Source organism: Gambusia affinis, linkage group LG05 (genome assembly GCF_019740435.1).
Source record: "Gambusia affinis linkage group LG05, SWU_Gaff_1.0, whole genome shotgun sequence".
NCBI classification, from domain to species: Eukaryota; Metazoa; Chordata; class Actinopteri; order Cyprinodontiformes; family Poeciliidae; genus Gambusia; species Gambusia affinis.
The window spans coordinates 14,206,376-14,222,460 of NC_057872.1; the positions used below are offsets into that span (position 1 = coordinate 14,206,376).

Here is a 16,085-nt window from a genome sequence, read left to right on the forward strand (position 1 = left end):
CACATGTCTGAGCCTCCATGTTCTTGTAAACACACAATACCATACTGTTAAGAGATTGGTAGGATAAATACCAAGTGACAACAGACTGCAAGAAAGTGTCTACTGGTTCTTGACCATCCTTGGCATCCATTTCCTCCCACTGTGCCTTTCCCATTGTTGTAAACTTGCCCTCCTAGTGGGAAAACCCCCCCAAAAAATCCCACATGAATGTTTTTTAAATGAATGGCAACTGATCAAAGTGAGTTTCTTTATGGCACACACCGGGTAGGGATTATTCATATCACACACTTGGCAGGAAAGCATGAATGTTTCCTTCTGTTCTTATTTGGATACAGTTAAATAAAACTGAATCCATGCCGTCTGGTCCAAATTCTATCCAGCCTTCTCAGCTGCTGCAGAATAGTTTGGGAGAATCTTCACAATCCCACTATGATTCTGTAAACTGCAGAGAGAGTTGTTGTTCACAAGAGTCAGGCCTTATTTTATTCCTCTATCTCTCTACCTTATCATCTAGCCCACAGCACTACTTTGCTTCCTCCACAGATAAGAGTTGCAGTGATAAGCTTTACTCTCCTGGCATACTTAGACTTTTCCACCCTCGAGCTACCGAATGTATCTGCACACTACCAGTCTAATCAACCAAGTCCAGCTCTCAGCAAATGCCGGCAGCTATCGATGGACACATTTAATGTTTACTGTAAAAACTTTACAACACAATCCAATACTGGCCCTGTTTTTGCCCATATATTTTTCTTCTTTCTTTTACGGCTGTGTGGGAATTATCATAATTAATTTGACACAGTGATAATAAATTTTAAATGCTTCCTTATCACATTGGGGCTGAAAGAAAGACATATTTTTGTTAGTTTCTTTTAGCACGGATGGGAATATTTAAGAGAACTCTTTGCCTTCTTTGAGTTTGGTTGAATCTTAATTTACAAAACTAAGTAAGGAATTACTTAGTTTTGTAAACTGGAATGCAGACTGAATCATTGCTCAAGCAGCACTTTCTTCCTATGCTTCTGTTTAACTACCTCTCTGTCATTTCACTTGACTACTGCTCCTCTCCAAAATTATTGCTTCTGATGCTCCAAATGTGAAACATTCCACTTTGCTTTCAGAAGCCTAGCTGAAGCAGTGCTTTGTAAAAGAGCAAAGGCTCTGAGTAGCCTCCTTTGATCAGCTCTCTCAATATTGATTCTGAAATAATCATGAGGCTATGTCTTATTGCTTGTGTTTGGTTATATAAATTATAAAAATCAGCCCCTGGGTTATTAGAGGAGTTAGCCAAAGCTTTGCCTTTTGTTGCTAATCATAAGGTAAAACTAGAAAATTCCTGAAGAAATTTAACTGGGGCCTGCCAAAGTGTGCCCGTCGGTTTGGACCCAGCGTTGTGATGCTAAGAATTTGCATCAATGCTAAAGAAGGCTGCAATGTAATCAATAGCATGTGGAGAATCACAAGAATGTTAAGTAAGCTGGACATGCAACATTCAGTATGATAAAGCAAGTGCATTAGCTAAAATGAGCAAATATGCTAATGTAAGCATAAATACTTTCAGTAGCATGTGGGGTATCATTAGAATGTTTACTGTCATTTACTTACTCCATAAAGTATACTAAACATGGATAATAAGTCTGAAAAATAGAAAATAGCTTATTTAAGCTAAAAGGCTAATGCTAATGAACTGCCTTGCTGCGCAAGGCAGTTCCCTAACCTTCGATAAACAGATAATGCAGAATGATATCACTGCACCGCCTCTGGCGGTGCACTGTCCAGAGGGGCATTTTGAGGCTTTTATTTTGAAATTTGCAGTAAGCTTCATATTAAATGCCCACACTAATCCAATGTGTAAGAGTGCTTTGGATAAACCAGTCACATAAAGCCAAAAAGAGCAATTACATGATGTAAAAATTCCCAAGGCTTTTATTTTGAAATTTTTGTTAAGCTTCATTTGAAAGGGTCAAAGTCATCCCATGTGTAACAGTCATTGGATTAAATCAGTCATATAACGCTCAAAAAAGCAATGACCTGATGTAAAAAATTTCAAGGGCTTTTATTTTGAAATTTTCAGTAAGCTTCATTTCAAAGGGCTAGACTCATCCCATGTGTAACAGTGACAGGGTTAAATGAGTTATATACAGCCCATAGCAGCAAGTTTTTCTAAAGGCCAGCTCAGTCCTCCTCTGTTTTAACTGAACTACTAGTTCGAACTACAGTGATGCGTATTTGTAGTCCTTAGCAGCTCTCCCTGCTCTGGGTTCCGTTGCCATGGTAAATAATCCTCTCTGCCAGCTGTGAGTGAGACATCCAGGGGGAGACAATTCTCTGTTTGAGCCAGCCAGTTTGACTAAAAAAAGCATTGCAAAAAACAGTTTCCCGTTCGGGAACCGTAATACATATTCGAAATCCGTTTGAAGCATATAAGAGGGCTATTTGTCGTCTCACATAGTCCCGCCATTCATATCTCTACCTCACTCACAGTATTAACAGCGATGAGATAAAAAAAGTGTGTGCCAAGGTCTGAAATTTTTCAGAAATACATGGAAGTGAATCAGTGAGATCTGTCTGCTACCCTGGCGCATGACTTTGCTCTGAAGCACCTGGAGAGAAAACTGTAAGCGCTAGATAATTTTTGAAAACATTTGACCGGAGCAGGCACGCGTATCAATGTCATGACCAAGTTTGATACCAATCATGCAATATTTGTGAGCGTGAGGGCGAGTTAAAAAATTTGGGGTCAAAATGTCGCTCTGACTCTCACTCTAGCGGAGCGGCCTTCACACTCTGATTTTTCCAAAAATCAAAAACTTTGGGTCGCTTAGAAAGAAGTTGTGGACAAACCATAATACATATTGACGTGCTGTCTTCACTTTAAAAGAGATAACGGACGTATCTACAAAATGAAGTTTGAATGGCGTTTCTACATAAAGTTATGACGACACAGAAAATCCTCAAAAATAGGGTATTTTCAGGATTTACTGGTTGCCTCATCCCCTTGACGACGAGAGATGCACCTGGTGAGCTCGTTAGTGATTTTGGGGTCGTTTTTTGCTTTTTACGTCGCCATGGTAACTCCAAATCCCACCAAAAGTAATAGCACACCTCACGGGATCGAGCCGCACGTTTTGATACCACTTTTGTGGGTGGGCTCGCAGCGGTACGAGCCGCATTCACGGTGACGGAAGAATAAGTTAAGAACTAGAAAATTCCTGAAGAAATTTAACTGGGGCCTGCCAAAGTGTGCCCGTCGGTTTGGACCCAGCGTTGTGATGCTAAGAATTAGCATCAATGCTAAAGAAAGCTGCAATGTAATCAATAGCATGTGGAGAATCACAAGAATGTTAAGTAAGCTGGACATGCAACATTCAGTATGATAAAGTAAGTGTATTAGCTAAAATGAGCAAATATGCTAATGTAAGCATAAATACTTTCAGTAGCATGTGGGGTATCATTAGAATGTTTACTGTCATTTACTTACTCCATTAAGTATACTAAACATGGCTAATAAGTCTGAAAAATAGAAAATAGCTTATTTAAGCTAAAAGGCTAATGCTAATCAACTGCCTTGCTGTGCAAGGCAGTTCCCTAACCTCGGATAAACAGACAATGCAGAATGATATCACTGCACCGCCTCGTGATGCACTATCAGAGGGGCATTTTGAGGCTTTTATTTTGAAATTTGCAGTAAGCTTCATATTAAATGCCCACACTAATCCAATGTGTAAGAGTGCTTTGGATAAACCAGTCACATAAAGCCAAAAAAACAATTGCATGATGTAAAAATTCCCAAGGCTTTTATTTTGAAATTTTTGTTAAGCTTCATTTGAAAGGGTCAAAGTCATCCCATGTGTAACAGTCATTGGATTAAATCAGTCATATAATGCTCAAAAAAGCAATGACCTGATGTAAAAATTTTCAAGGGCTTTTATTTTGAAATTTTCAGTAAGCTTCATTTCAAAGGGCCAAACTCATCCCATGTGTAACAGTGACAGGGTTAAATTAGTTATATACAGCCCATAGCAGCAAGTTTTTCTAAAGGCCAGCTCAGTCCTCCTCTGTTTTAACTGAACTAGTAGTTCGAACTACAGTGATGCGTATTTGTAGTCCTCAGCACCTCTCCCTGCTCTGGGTTCCGTTGCCATGGTGAATAATCCTCTCTGCCAGCTGTGAGTGAGACATCCAGGGGGAGACAATTCTCTGTTTGAGCCAGCCAGTTTGACTAAAAAAAGCATTGCAAAAAACTGTTTCCCGTTCGGGAACCGTAATACATATTCGAAAACCGTTTGAAGCATATGAGAGGGCTATTTGTCGTCTCACATAGTCCCGCCATTCATATCTCTACCTCACTCACAGTATTAACAGCGATGAGATAAAAAAAGTGTGTGCCAAGGTCTGTAATTTTTCAGAAATACATGGAAGTGAATCAGTGAGATCTGTCTGCTACCCTGGCGCATGACTTTGCTCTGAAGCACCTGGAGAGAAAACTGTAAGCGCTAGATAATTTTTGAAAACATTTGACCGGAGCAGGCACGCGTATCAATGTCATGACCAAGTTTGATACCAATCATGCAATATTTGTGAGCGTGAGGGCGAGTTAAAAAATGATTTGGGGTCAAAATGTCGCTCTGACTCTCACTCTAGCGGAGCGGCCTTCACACTCTGATTTTTCCAAAAATCAAAAACTTTGGGTCGCTTAGAAAGAAGTTGTGGACAAACCATAATTCATATCGACGTGCTGTCTTCACTTTAAAAGAGATCACGGACGTATCTACAAAATGAAGTTTGAATGGCGTTTCTACATAAAGTTATGACGACACAGAAAATCCTCAAAAATAGGGTATTTTCAGGATTTACTGGTTGCCTCATCCCCTTGACGACGAGAGATGCAGCTGGTGAGCTCGTTAGTGATTTTGGGGTCGTTTTTTGCTTTTTACGTCGCCATGGTAACTCCAAATCCCACCAAAAGTAATAGCTCCAATGCCGGGTTCGAGCCGCACGTTTTGATACCACTTTTATGGGTGGGCTACTTGGCGATGCGAGCCGCATTAACGGTAACGGAAGAATAAAATATAATATATAAATAAAGAGACATTCTATTGGGTGTAGAACAATAGGTGCCTGCCATGCAATGCATGGAGGCAGTGACTGACTTGCTTCGCAAGTCAGTCACTGCTCTCCTTATGCATTGCTATGGGCAGGCCCCAATAACTAGAAAATTCCTGAAGAAATTTAACTGGGGCCTGCCAAAGTGTGCCCGTCAGTTTGGACCCAGCGTTCTGATGCTAAAAATTTCCATCAATGCTAAAGAAAGCTGCAATGTAATCAATAGAATCAATAGAATCACCAGAAAGTTAATTAAACTGGACATGCACCATTCAGTATGATAAATTATGTGTATAAGCTAAAATGAGCAAAAATGCTAATGTTAGCGTGAATGCTCTCAGTAGCATGTGGGATATTATTTGAATGTTCCCTGTAAGTTACTTAATTCCTTCAGAATACTAAACATGGCAGATAAGTAAGAAAAATAGGTAATAGCTTATTTAAGCTAAAAGGCTAATGCTAATGAACTGCCTTGCTACGCAAGGCAGCTCCCTAACCTGAGAGAACCAGATAATGCAGAATGATATCATTGCACCGCCTATGGCGGTGCACTATTCAGAGGGGCATATTGAGGCTTTTATTCTGAAATTTGCAGTAAGCTTCATATTAAATGCCCACACTAATCCAATGTGTAAGAGTGCTTTGGATAAACCAGTCACATAAAGCCAAAAAGAGCAATTACATGATGTAAAAATTCCCAAGGCTTTTATTTTGAAATTTTTGTTAAGCTTCATTTGAAAGGGTCAAAGTCATCCCATGTGTAACAGTCATTGGATTAAATCAGTCATATAACGCTCAAAAAAGCAATGACCTGATGTAAAAATTTTCAAGGGCTTTTATTTTGAAATTTTCAGTAAGCTTCATTTCAAAGGGCCAAACTCATCCCATGTGTAACAGTGACAGGGTTAAATGAGTTATATACAGCCCATAGCAGCAAGTTGTTCTAAAGGCCAGCTCAGTCCTCTTCTGTTTTAACTGAACTACTAGTTAGAACTACAGTGATGCGTATTTGTAGTCCTTAGGAGCTCTCCCTGCTCTGGGTTCCGTTGCCATGGTAAATAATCCTCCCTGCCAGCTGTGAGTGAGACATCCAGGGGGAGACAATTCTCTGTTTGAGCCAGCCAGTTTGACTAAAAAAAGCATTGCAAAAAACTGTTTCCCGTTCGGGAACCGTAATACATATTCGAAAACCGTTTGAAGCATATGAGAGGGCTATTTGTCGTCTCACATAGTCCCGCCATTCATATCTCTACCTCACTCACAGTATTAACAGCGATGAGATAAAAAAAGTGTGTGCCAAGGTCTGAAATTTTTCAGAAATACATGGAAGTGAATCAGTGAGATCTGTCTGCTACCCTGGCGCATGACTTTGCTCTGAAGCACCTGGAGAGAAAACTGTAAGCGCTAGATAATTTTTGAAAACATTTGACCGGAGCAGGCACGCGTATCAATGTCATGACCAAGTTTGATACCAATCATGCAATATATGTGGCGTGAGGGCGAGTTAAAAATGATTTGGGGTCAAAATGTCGCTCTGACTCTCACTCTAGAGGAGCGTGCTTCACACTCTGATTTTTCAAAAATCAAAAAACTTTGGGTCGCTTAGAAGAAGTTGTGGACAAACCATAATACATATTGACGTGCTGTCTTCACTTTAAAAAGAGATCACGCAGACGTATCTACAAAATGAAGTTTGAATGGCGTTTCTACATAAAGTTATGTGACACAGAAAATCCTCAAAAATAGGGTATTTTCAGGATTTACTGGTTGCCTCGTCCCCTTAATGACGAGAGATGCACCTGGTGAGCTCGTTAGTGATTTTGGGGTCGTTTTTTGCTTTTTACATCGCCATGGTAACTCAAAAGCCCACCAAAAGTAATAGCTCCCTCCGGGAGCGAGCACGCGTTTTGATACCACTTTTGTGGGTGGGCTACTTGCAGCGACGCGGCATTAACGGTAACGGAAGAATAATAAATAATACGATTAAAGAAACATTCTATTGGGTGTAGAACAATAGGTGCCTGCCATGCAATGCATGGAGGCAGTGACTGACTTAGCCGCCAAGTCAGTCACTGCTCTCCTGTACATTGCTATGGGCAAACCCCAACTAGAAATTTCCTGAAGAAATTTAACTGGGGCCTGCCAAAGTGTGCCCGTCGGTTTGGACCCAGCGTTGTGATGCTAAAATTAGCATCAATGCTAAAAAGCTGCAATGTAATCAATAGCATGTGGAGAATCACAAGAATGTTAAGTAAGCTGGACATGCAACATTCAGTATGATAAAGTAAGTGTATTAGCTAAAATGAGCAAATATGCTAATGTAAGCATAAATACTTTCAGTAGCATGTGGGTATCATTAGAATGTTTACTGTCATTTACTTACTCCATTAAGTATACTAAACATGGCTAATAAGTCTGAAAAAATGAAAATAGCTTATTTAAGCTAAAAGGCTAATGCTAATCAACTGCCTTGCTACAAAGGCAGTTCCCTAACCTCGGATAAACAGATAATGCAGAATGATATCACTGCACGCCTCTTGATACACTATCAGAAGGGGCATTTTGAGGCTTTTATTTTGAAATTTGCAGTAAGCTTCATATTAAATGCCCACACTAATCCAATGTGTAAGAGTGCTTTGGATAAACCAGTCACATAAAGCCAAAAAGAGCAATTACATGATGTAAAAATTCCCAAGGCTTTTATTTTGAAATTATTGTTAAGATACAATTGAAAGGGTCAAAGTCATACCATGTGTAACAGTCATTGGATTAAATCAGTCATATAACGCTCAAAAAAGCAATGACCTGATGTAAAAATTTTCAAGGGCTTTTATTTTGAAATTTTCAGTAAGCTTCATTTCAAAGGGCTAGACTCATCCCATGTGTAACAGTGACAGGGTTAAATGAGTTATATACAGCCCATAGCAGCAAGTTTTTCTAAAGGCCAGCTCAGTCCTCCTCTGTTTTAACTGAACTAGTAGTTCGAACTACAGTGATGCGTGTTGTAGTCCTCAGCAGCTCTCCCTGCTCTGGGTTCCGTTGCCATGGTAAATAATCCTCTCTGCCAGCTGTGAGTAGAGACATCCAGGGGAGACAATTCTCTGTTTGAGCCAGCCAGTTTGACTAAAAAAGCATTGCAAAAACTGTTTTAGAACCGTAATACATATTCGAAAACCGTTTGAAGCATATGAGAGGGCTATTTCGTCTCACATAGTCCCGCCATTCATATCTCTACCTCACTCACAGTATTAACAGCGATGAGATAAAAAAAGTGTGTGCCAAGGTCTGTAATTTTTCAGAAATACATGGAAGTGAATCAGTGAGATCTGTCTGCTACCCTGGCGCATGACTTTGCTCTGAAGCACCTGGAGAGAAAACTGTAAGCACTAGATAATTTTTTAAAACATTTGACCGGAGCAGGCACGCGTATCAATGTCATGACCAAGTTTGATACCAATCATGCAATATTTGTGAGCGTGAGGGCGAGTTAAAAAATTATTTGGGGTCAAAATGTCGCTCTGACTCTCACTCTAGCGGGCACCTTCACCTCTGATTTTCAAAATCAAAAACTTTGGGTAAAAGAAAGAAGTTGTGGACAAACCATAATACATATTGACGTGCTGTCTTCACTTTAAAAGAGATCACGGACGTATCTACAAAATGAAGTTTGAATGGCGTTTCTACATAAGGTTATGACGACACAGAAAATCCTCAAAAATAGGGTATTTTCAGGATTTACTGGTTGCCTCATCCCCTTGACGACGAGACTTGCACCTGGTGAGCTCGTTAGTGATTTTGGGGTCGTTTTTTTCTTTTTACGTCGCCATGGTAACTCCAAAGCCCACCCAAAGTAATAGCACACCACCCGGGATCGAGCCATGCGTTTGATACCACTTTTGTGGGTGGGCTCATGGCAGTCGAGCCGCATTAACGGTGACGGAAGAATAAGTTAAGAACTAGAAAATTCCTGAAGAAATTTAACTGGGGCCTGCCAAAGTGTGCCCGTCGGTTTGGACCCAGCGTTCTGATGCTAAGAATTTGCATCAATGCTAAAGAAAGCTGCAATGTAATCAATAGAATCAGTAGAATGTTCAGTAAACTGGACATGCACCATTCAGTATGATAAAGTAAGTGTATTAGCTAAATTGAGCAAAAATGCTAATGTTAGCGTGAATGCTCTCAGTAGCATGTGGGATATTATTAGAATGTTCTCTGTAATTTACTTAATTCCTTCAGAATACTAAACATGGCAGATAAGTAAGAAAAATAGGTAATAGCTTATTTAAGCTAAAAGGCTAATGCTAATGAACTGCCTTGCCAAGGCAGCTCCCTCACCTGAGAGAACCAGATAATGCAGAATGATATCATTGCACGCCTACTCGGTGCACTATTCAGAAGGGGCATATTGAGGCTTTTATTTTGAAATTCGCAGTAAGCTTCATATTAAATGCCCACACTAATCCAGTGTCTAAGAGTGCTTTGGATAAACCAATCACGTCAAGCAAAAATTACTAAATATTTGATGTAAAAATTGCCAAGGCTTTTATTTTGAAATTTTCAGTAAGCATCATAAGAAATGGTCAAACTCATCCCATGTGTAACAGTGAATGTGTTAAATCGTTTCTATAATGCTCAAAACACAAGTAGTTCTAAAGGCCAGCTCAGTCCTCCTCTGTAGTAACTGACAGTTCCACCATGTTGTAGTTCTAACCTTCAGTCTTTGTAGTTCTAAAGAGCAGCTCAACTGTCATGACAATGAAACACAGGGAGAGATGGAATACTAATAGTTTGAAGCAGTTAGTTTTTCTGATCAAAGCAGGCCAAACATATCTTTACCTAAGTGTTGCCAATAGCATGTGGGGTATCATTAGAATGTTTTCTGTAATTGATTTACTCAATTCAGTATATTTAAAATGACTAATAAGTAAGTAAAATAGCTAATAGTTTATTTAAGGTAAAAGTCTTGTCTTAATGATCTGCCTTGCTGCGCAAGGCAGTTCCCTAACCTGAGAGAAGAATATAAAGCATTCTAATTTTATTGCATCGCCTTACGGCGATGCATTAACCTGAGGGCAATATGAAGGCTTTTCTTTTGAAATATAAACATAAGCTTCATATTAAATGCTCACACTAATCCAATGCCTAACAGTGTTTGGGTTAAATTCCTTATTTACTGGCCTAAACAGCCAGTAGTTCTAAATGGAAGCTCTGTTTTAACTGAGTGTTAGTTAGAACTACAGATATGGTGTTCTGATAGTCCTATTTATTATCATTAGGTCAAAGGTTAATGCCATTGCACTGGCTTGCTGCGCAAGCCAGTGCCATAACCTGAGAGGAAAAGATTATATAGGCAGAGACCTAGGCACTGACCTGACAGAGATATTGGGGCTTTTATTGGGAAATTTCCATTAAGCTTTATTTAAAATTGACACATTAATCCTGTGTGTAACAATGGTTTGTAAAAATCAGTTATAAAATGCCCAAAACACAAGTAGTTCTAAAGGCCAGCTCATTCCAGAGTGTCCTCCCATAAATCAGCTGCTCTGGCCTCATGTGTTCCGTTGCCATGGTAAATAATCCTCTCTGCCAGCTGTGAGTGAGACATCCAGGGGGAGACAATTCTCTGTTTGAGCCAGCCAGTTTGACTAAAAAAAGCATTGCAAAAAACTGTTTCCCGTTCGGGAACCGTAATACATATTCGAAAACCGTTTGAAGCGTATGAGAGGGCTATTTGTCGTCTCACATAGTCCGCCATTCATATCTCTACCTCATTCACAGTAATTAACAGCGATGAGACAAAAAAGTGTGTGCCAAGGTCTGTAATTTTCAGAAATACATGGAAGTGAATCAGTGAGATCAGTCTGCTACCCTGGCGCATGACTTTGCTCTGAAGCACCTGGAGAGAAAACTGTAAGCGCTAGATAATTTTTGAAAACATTTGACCGGAGCTGGCACGCGGATCAATGTCATGACCAAGATTCATACCAATCATGCAATATTTGTGGCGTGAGGCGAGTTAAAAAATGATTTGGGGTCAAAATGTCGCTCTGACTCTCACTCTAGCGGAGCCTTCACCTCTGATTTTTCCAAAAATCAAAAACTTTGGGTCGCTTAGAAAGAAGTTGTGGACAAACCATAATACATATTGACGTGCTGTCTTCACTTTAAAAGAGATCACGGACGTATCTACAAAATGAAGTTTGAATGGCGTTTCTACATGAAGTTATGACGACACAGAAAATCCTCAAAAATAGGGTATTTTTAAGATTTAGAGGTTGCTTCGTCCCCTTGACGACGAGATTTCACCTGGTGAGCTCGTTAGTGATTTTGGGGTCGTTTTTTGCTTTTTACGTCGCCATGGTAACTCCAAATCCCACCAGAAGTAATAGCACACCTCCCGGGATCGAGCCGCACGTTTTGATACCACTTTTGTGGGTGGGCTCGCAGCGGTACGAGCCGCATTCCGGGTGACGGAAGAATAATAAATAATACTTAAAGAGACATTCTATTGGGTGTAGAACAATAGGTGCCTGCCATGCAATGCATGGAGGCAGTGACTGACTTGCTTCGCAAGTCAGTCACTGCTCTCCTGTATAACTAGAAAATTCCTGAAGAAATTTAACTGGGGCCTGCCAAAGTGTGCCCGTCGGTTTGGACCCAGCGTTCTGATGCTAAGAATTTGCATCAATGCTAAAGAAAGCTGCAATGTAATCAATAGAATCACAAGAATGTTAAGTAAGCTGGACATGCAACATTCAGTATGATAAAGCAAGTGTATTAGCTAAAATGAGCAAATATGCTAATGTAAGCATAAATACTTTCAGTAGCATGTGGGGTATCATTAGAATGTTTACTGTCATTTACTTACTCCATTAAGTATACTAAACATGGCTAATAAGTCTGAAAAATAGAAAATAGCTTATTTAAGCTAAAAGGCTAATGCTAATGAACTGCCTTGCTTCCCTAACCTCGGATAAACAGATAATGCAGAATGATATCATTGCACCGCCTGCGGCGGTGCACTGTCCAGAGGGGCATTTTGAGGCTTTTATTTTGAAATTTGCAGTAAGCTTCATATTAAATGCCCACACTAATCCAATGTGTAAGAGTGCTTTGGATAAACCAGTCACATAAAGCCAAAAAGAGCAATTACATGATGTAAAAATTCCCAAGGCTTTTATTTTGAAATTTTTGTTAAGCTTCATTTGAAAGGGTCAAACTCATCCCATGTGTAACAGTCATTGGATTAAATCAGTCATATAACGCTCAAAAAAGCAATGACCTGATGTAAAAATTTTCAAGGGCTTTTATTTTGAAATTTTCAGTAAGCTTCATTTCAAAGGGCTAGACTCATGCCATGTGTAACAGTGACTGGGTTAAATAAGTTATATACAGCCCATAGCAGCAAGTAGTTGTAAAGGCCAGCTCAGTCCTCCTCTGTTTTAACTGAACTAGTAGTTAAACTACAGTGATGTATTTGTAGTAGCAGCTCTCACTGCTCTGGGGTTCCATGGTAAATTCCATTCTGCCAGCTGTGAGTGAGACATCCAGGGGGACAATTCTCTTTGAGCCAGCCAGTTTACTAAAAAAGCATTGCAGAAAACCGAGGAACCGTAAAACATATTCGAAAACCGTTTGAAGCATAGAGCTATTTGTCATAGTCTATTTAGTCCCATTCATTATCTCTACACTCTCTCACAGTATTAACGAGAGATAAAAAAGTGCAAAATCAGAAATACATGAAGATCAGAATCAATTTGGATCTTTTGCTACCTGGCGCATGAGCTTTTCACTCTTGGAGAAAAAACTGGAGATAATTTTTTGAAAACATTTGACCGGAGCGGCAGGCGTATCAATGTCATGACCAAGTTTGATCATGCAATATTTATGAGCGAAAAAAAATGATTTGGGGTCAATAGCTCTGACTCTCACTCTAACCTGACACAAATCTGAAAAATCAAAAAATTTCGCTTAGAAAGAAGTTGTAGCGTAATACATATTGACGCTGGCTTCACTTTAAAGAGATCAGACGTATCTACAAAATGAAGTTTGAATGGCGTTTTCATAAAGTTATGCGACACAGAAAATCCTCAAAATAGGGTATTTTCAGGATTTACTGGTTGCCTCATACCTTGACGACAGATGCACCTGTGAGTTGTTTTGCTTGCTTTTTGCACGCCATGGTAACTCCAAATCCACCAAAAATAATAGCTCCTAACGAGCCGCACGTTTGATACCACTTTTGTGGGTGGGCTCAGCAGCGAGCATTATACGGAAGAATAATAAAACGTATTAAAGAAACATTCTATTGGGTGTAGAACAATAGGTGCCTGCCATGCAATGCATGGAGTGACTGACTTGCTTCGCAAGTCAGCCACTGCTCCTTATATTGCTATGGAGCCCCAATATACTAGAAAATTCCTGAAGAAATTTAACTGGGGCCTGCCAAAATGTGCCCGTCGGTTTGGAAGCGTTCTGATGCTAACAATTTGCATCAATGCTAAAGAAAGCTGCAATGTAATCAATACAATCAATAGAATCACAATAATGTTAAGTAAACTGGACATGCACCATTCAGTATGATAAAGTAAGTGTATTAGCTAAAATGAGCAAATATGCTAATGTTAGCGTGAATGCTCTCTGTAGCATGTGGGATATTATTAGAATGTTCTCTGTAATTTACTTAATTCCTTCAGAATACTAAACATGGCAGATAAGTAAGAAAAATAGGTAATAGCTTATTTAAGCTAAAAGGCTAATGCTAATGAACTGCCTTGCTGCAAGGCAGTTCTAACCTAGGATAAACAGATAATGCAGAATGATATCACTGCACCGCCTCCGGTGGTGCACTGTCAGAAGGGCATTTTGAGGCTTTTATTTTGAAATTTGCAGTAAGCTTCATATTAAATGCCCACACTAATCCAATGTGTAACAGTGCTTTGGATAAACCAGTCACATAAAGCCAAAAGAGCAATTACATGATGTAAAAATTCCCAAGGCTTTTATTTTGAAATTTTTGTTAAGCTTCATTTGAAAGGGTCAAAGTCATCCCATGTGTAACAGTCATTGGATTAAATCAGTCATATACGCTCAAAAAGCAATGACCTGATGTAAAAATTTTCAAGGGCTTTTATTTTGAAATTTTCAGTAGCTTCATTTCAAAGCAAACTCATCCCATGTAACAGTGACAGGGTTAAATTAGTTATATACAGCCCATAGCAGCAAGTTTTCTAAAGGCCAGCTCAGTCCTCCTCTGTTTTAACTGAACTAGTAGTTGAACTACAGTGATGCGTGTTGTAGTCCTCAGCAAATCTCCCTGCTCTGGGTTCCGTTGCCATGGTAAATAATCCTCTCTGCCAGCTGTGAGTGAGACATCCAGGGGAGACAATTCTCTGTTTGAGCCAGCCAGTTTGACTAAAAAAGCATTGCAAAAACTGTTTCCCGTTCAGAACCGTAATACATATTCGAAAACCGTTTGAAGCATATGAGAGGGCTATTTGTCGTCTCACATAGTCCATTCATATCTCTACCTCACTCACAGTATTAACAGCAATGAGATAAAAAAAGTGTGTGCCAAGGTCTGAAATTTTTCAGAAATACATGGAAGTGAATCAGTGAGATCTGTCTGCTACCCTGGCGCATGACTTTGCTCTGAAGCACCTGGAGAGAAAACTGTAAGCGCTAGATAATTTTTGAAAACATTTGACCGGAGCAGGCATGCGTATCAATGTCATGACCAAGTTTGATACCAATCATGCAATATTTGTGGCGTGAGGGCGAGTTAAAAAATGATTTGGGGTCAAAATGTCGCTCTGACTCTCACTCTAAGCGGAGCTGACCTTCACACTCTGATTTTTCCAAAATCAAAAACTTTGTCGCTTAGAAAGAAGTTGTGGACAAACCATAATACATATTGACGTGCTGTCTTCACTTTAAAAGAGATCACGGACGTATCTACAAAATGAAGTTTGAATGGCGTTTCTACATAAAGTTATGACGACACAGAAAATCCTCAAAAATAGGGTATTTTCAGGATTTACTGGTTGCCTCGTCCCTTGATGACGAGATGCACCTGGTGAGCTCGTTAGTGATTTTGGGGTCGTTTTTGCTTTTACGTCGCCATGGTAACTCCAAAGCCCACCAAAGTAATAGCTCCTCCGGGAGCAGGCACGTTTTGATACCACTTTTGTGGGTGGGCTCAAGATGCACGAGCCGCAACGTAAGAATAATAAATAATAATAAAGAAACATTCTATTGGGTGTAGAACAATAGGTGCCTGCCATGCAATGCATGGAGGTGACTGACTTAGCCGCCAAGTCAGTCACTGCTCCTTATGCATTGCGGCAGGCCCCAATAATAATAAAGAAACATTCTATTGGGTGTAGAACAATAGGTGCCTGCCATGCAATGCATGGAGGCAGTGACTGACTTGCATGCAAGTCAGCCTGCTCTCCTTATGCTATGGGCAAAAACTAGAAAATTCCTGAAGAAATTTAACTGGGGCCTGCCAAAGTGTGCCCGTCGGTTTGGACCCAGCGTTCTGATGCTAAGAATTACCATCAATGCTAAAGCTGCAATGTAATCAATAGCATGTGGAGAATCACAAGAATGTTAAGTAAGCTGGACATGCAACATTCAGTATGATAAAGCAAGTGCATTAGCTAAAATGAGCAAATATGCTAATGTAAGCATGAATACTTTCAGTAGTATGTGGGGTATCATTAGAATGTTTACTGTCATTTACTTACTCCATTAAGTATACTAAACATGGCTAATAATTCTGAAAAATAGAAAATAGCTTATTTAAGCTAAAAGGCTAATGCTAATGAAATGCCTTGCTGCGCAAGGCAGTTCCCTAACCTCGGATAAACAGATAATGCAGAATGATATCATTGCACCGCCTCCGTGCACTGTCCAGAGGGGCATATTGAGGCTTTTATTTTGAAATTTGCAGTAAGCTTCATATTAAATGCCCACAC

The 16,085-nt window shown here is 39.8% G+C and overlaps 1 protein-coding gene across 1 annotated transcript in view; it reads left to right on the forward strand.

Annotated features, from left to right (window-relative positions):
* nphs1 (NPHS1 adhesion molecule, nephrin) overlaps window positions 1-16,085 on the forward strand; it is a 69,681-nt gene that overhangs the window by 40,802 nt on the left and 12,794 nt on the right. The window lies entirely within an intron of this gene.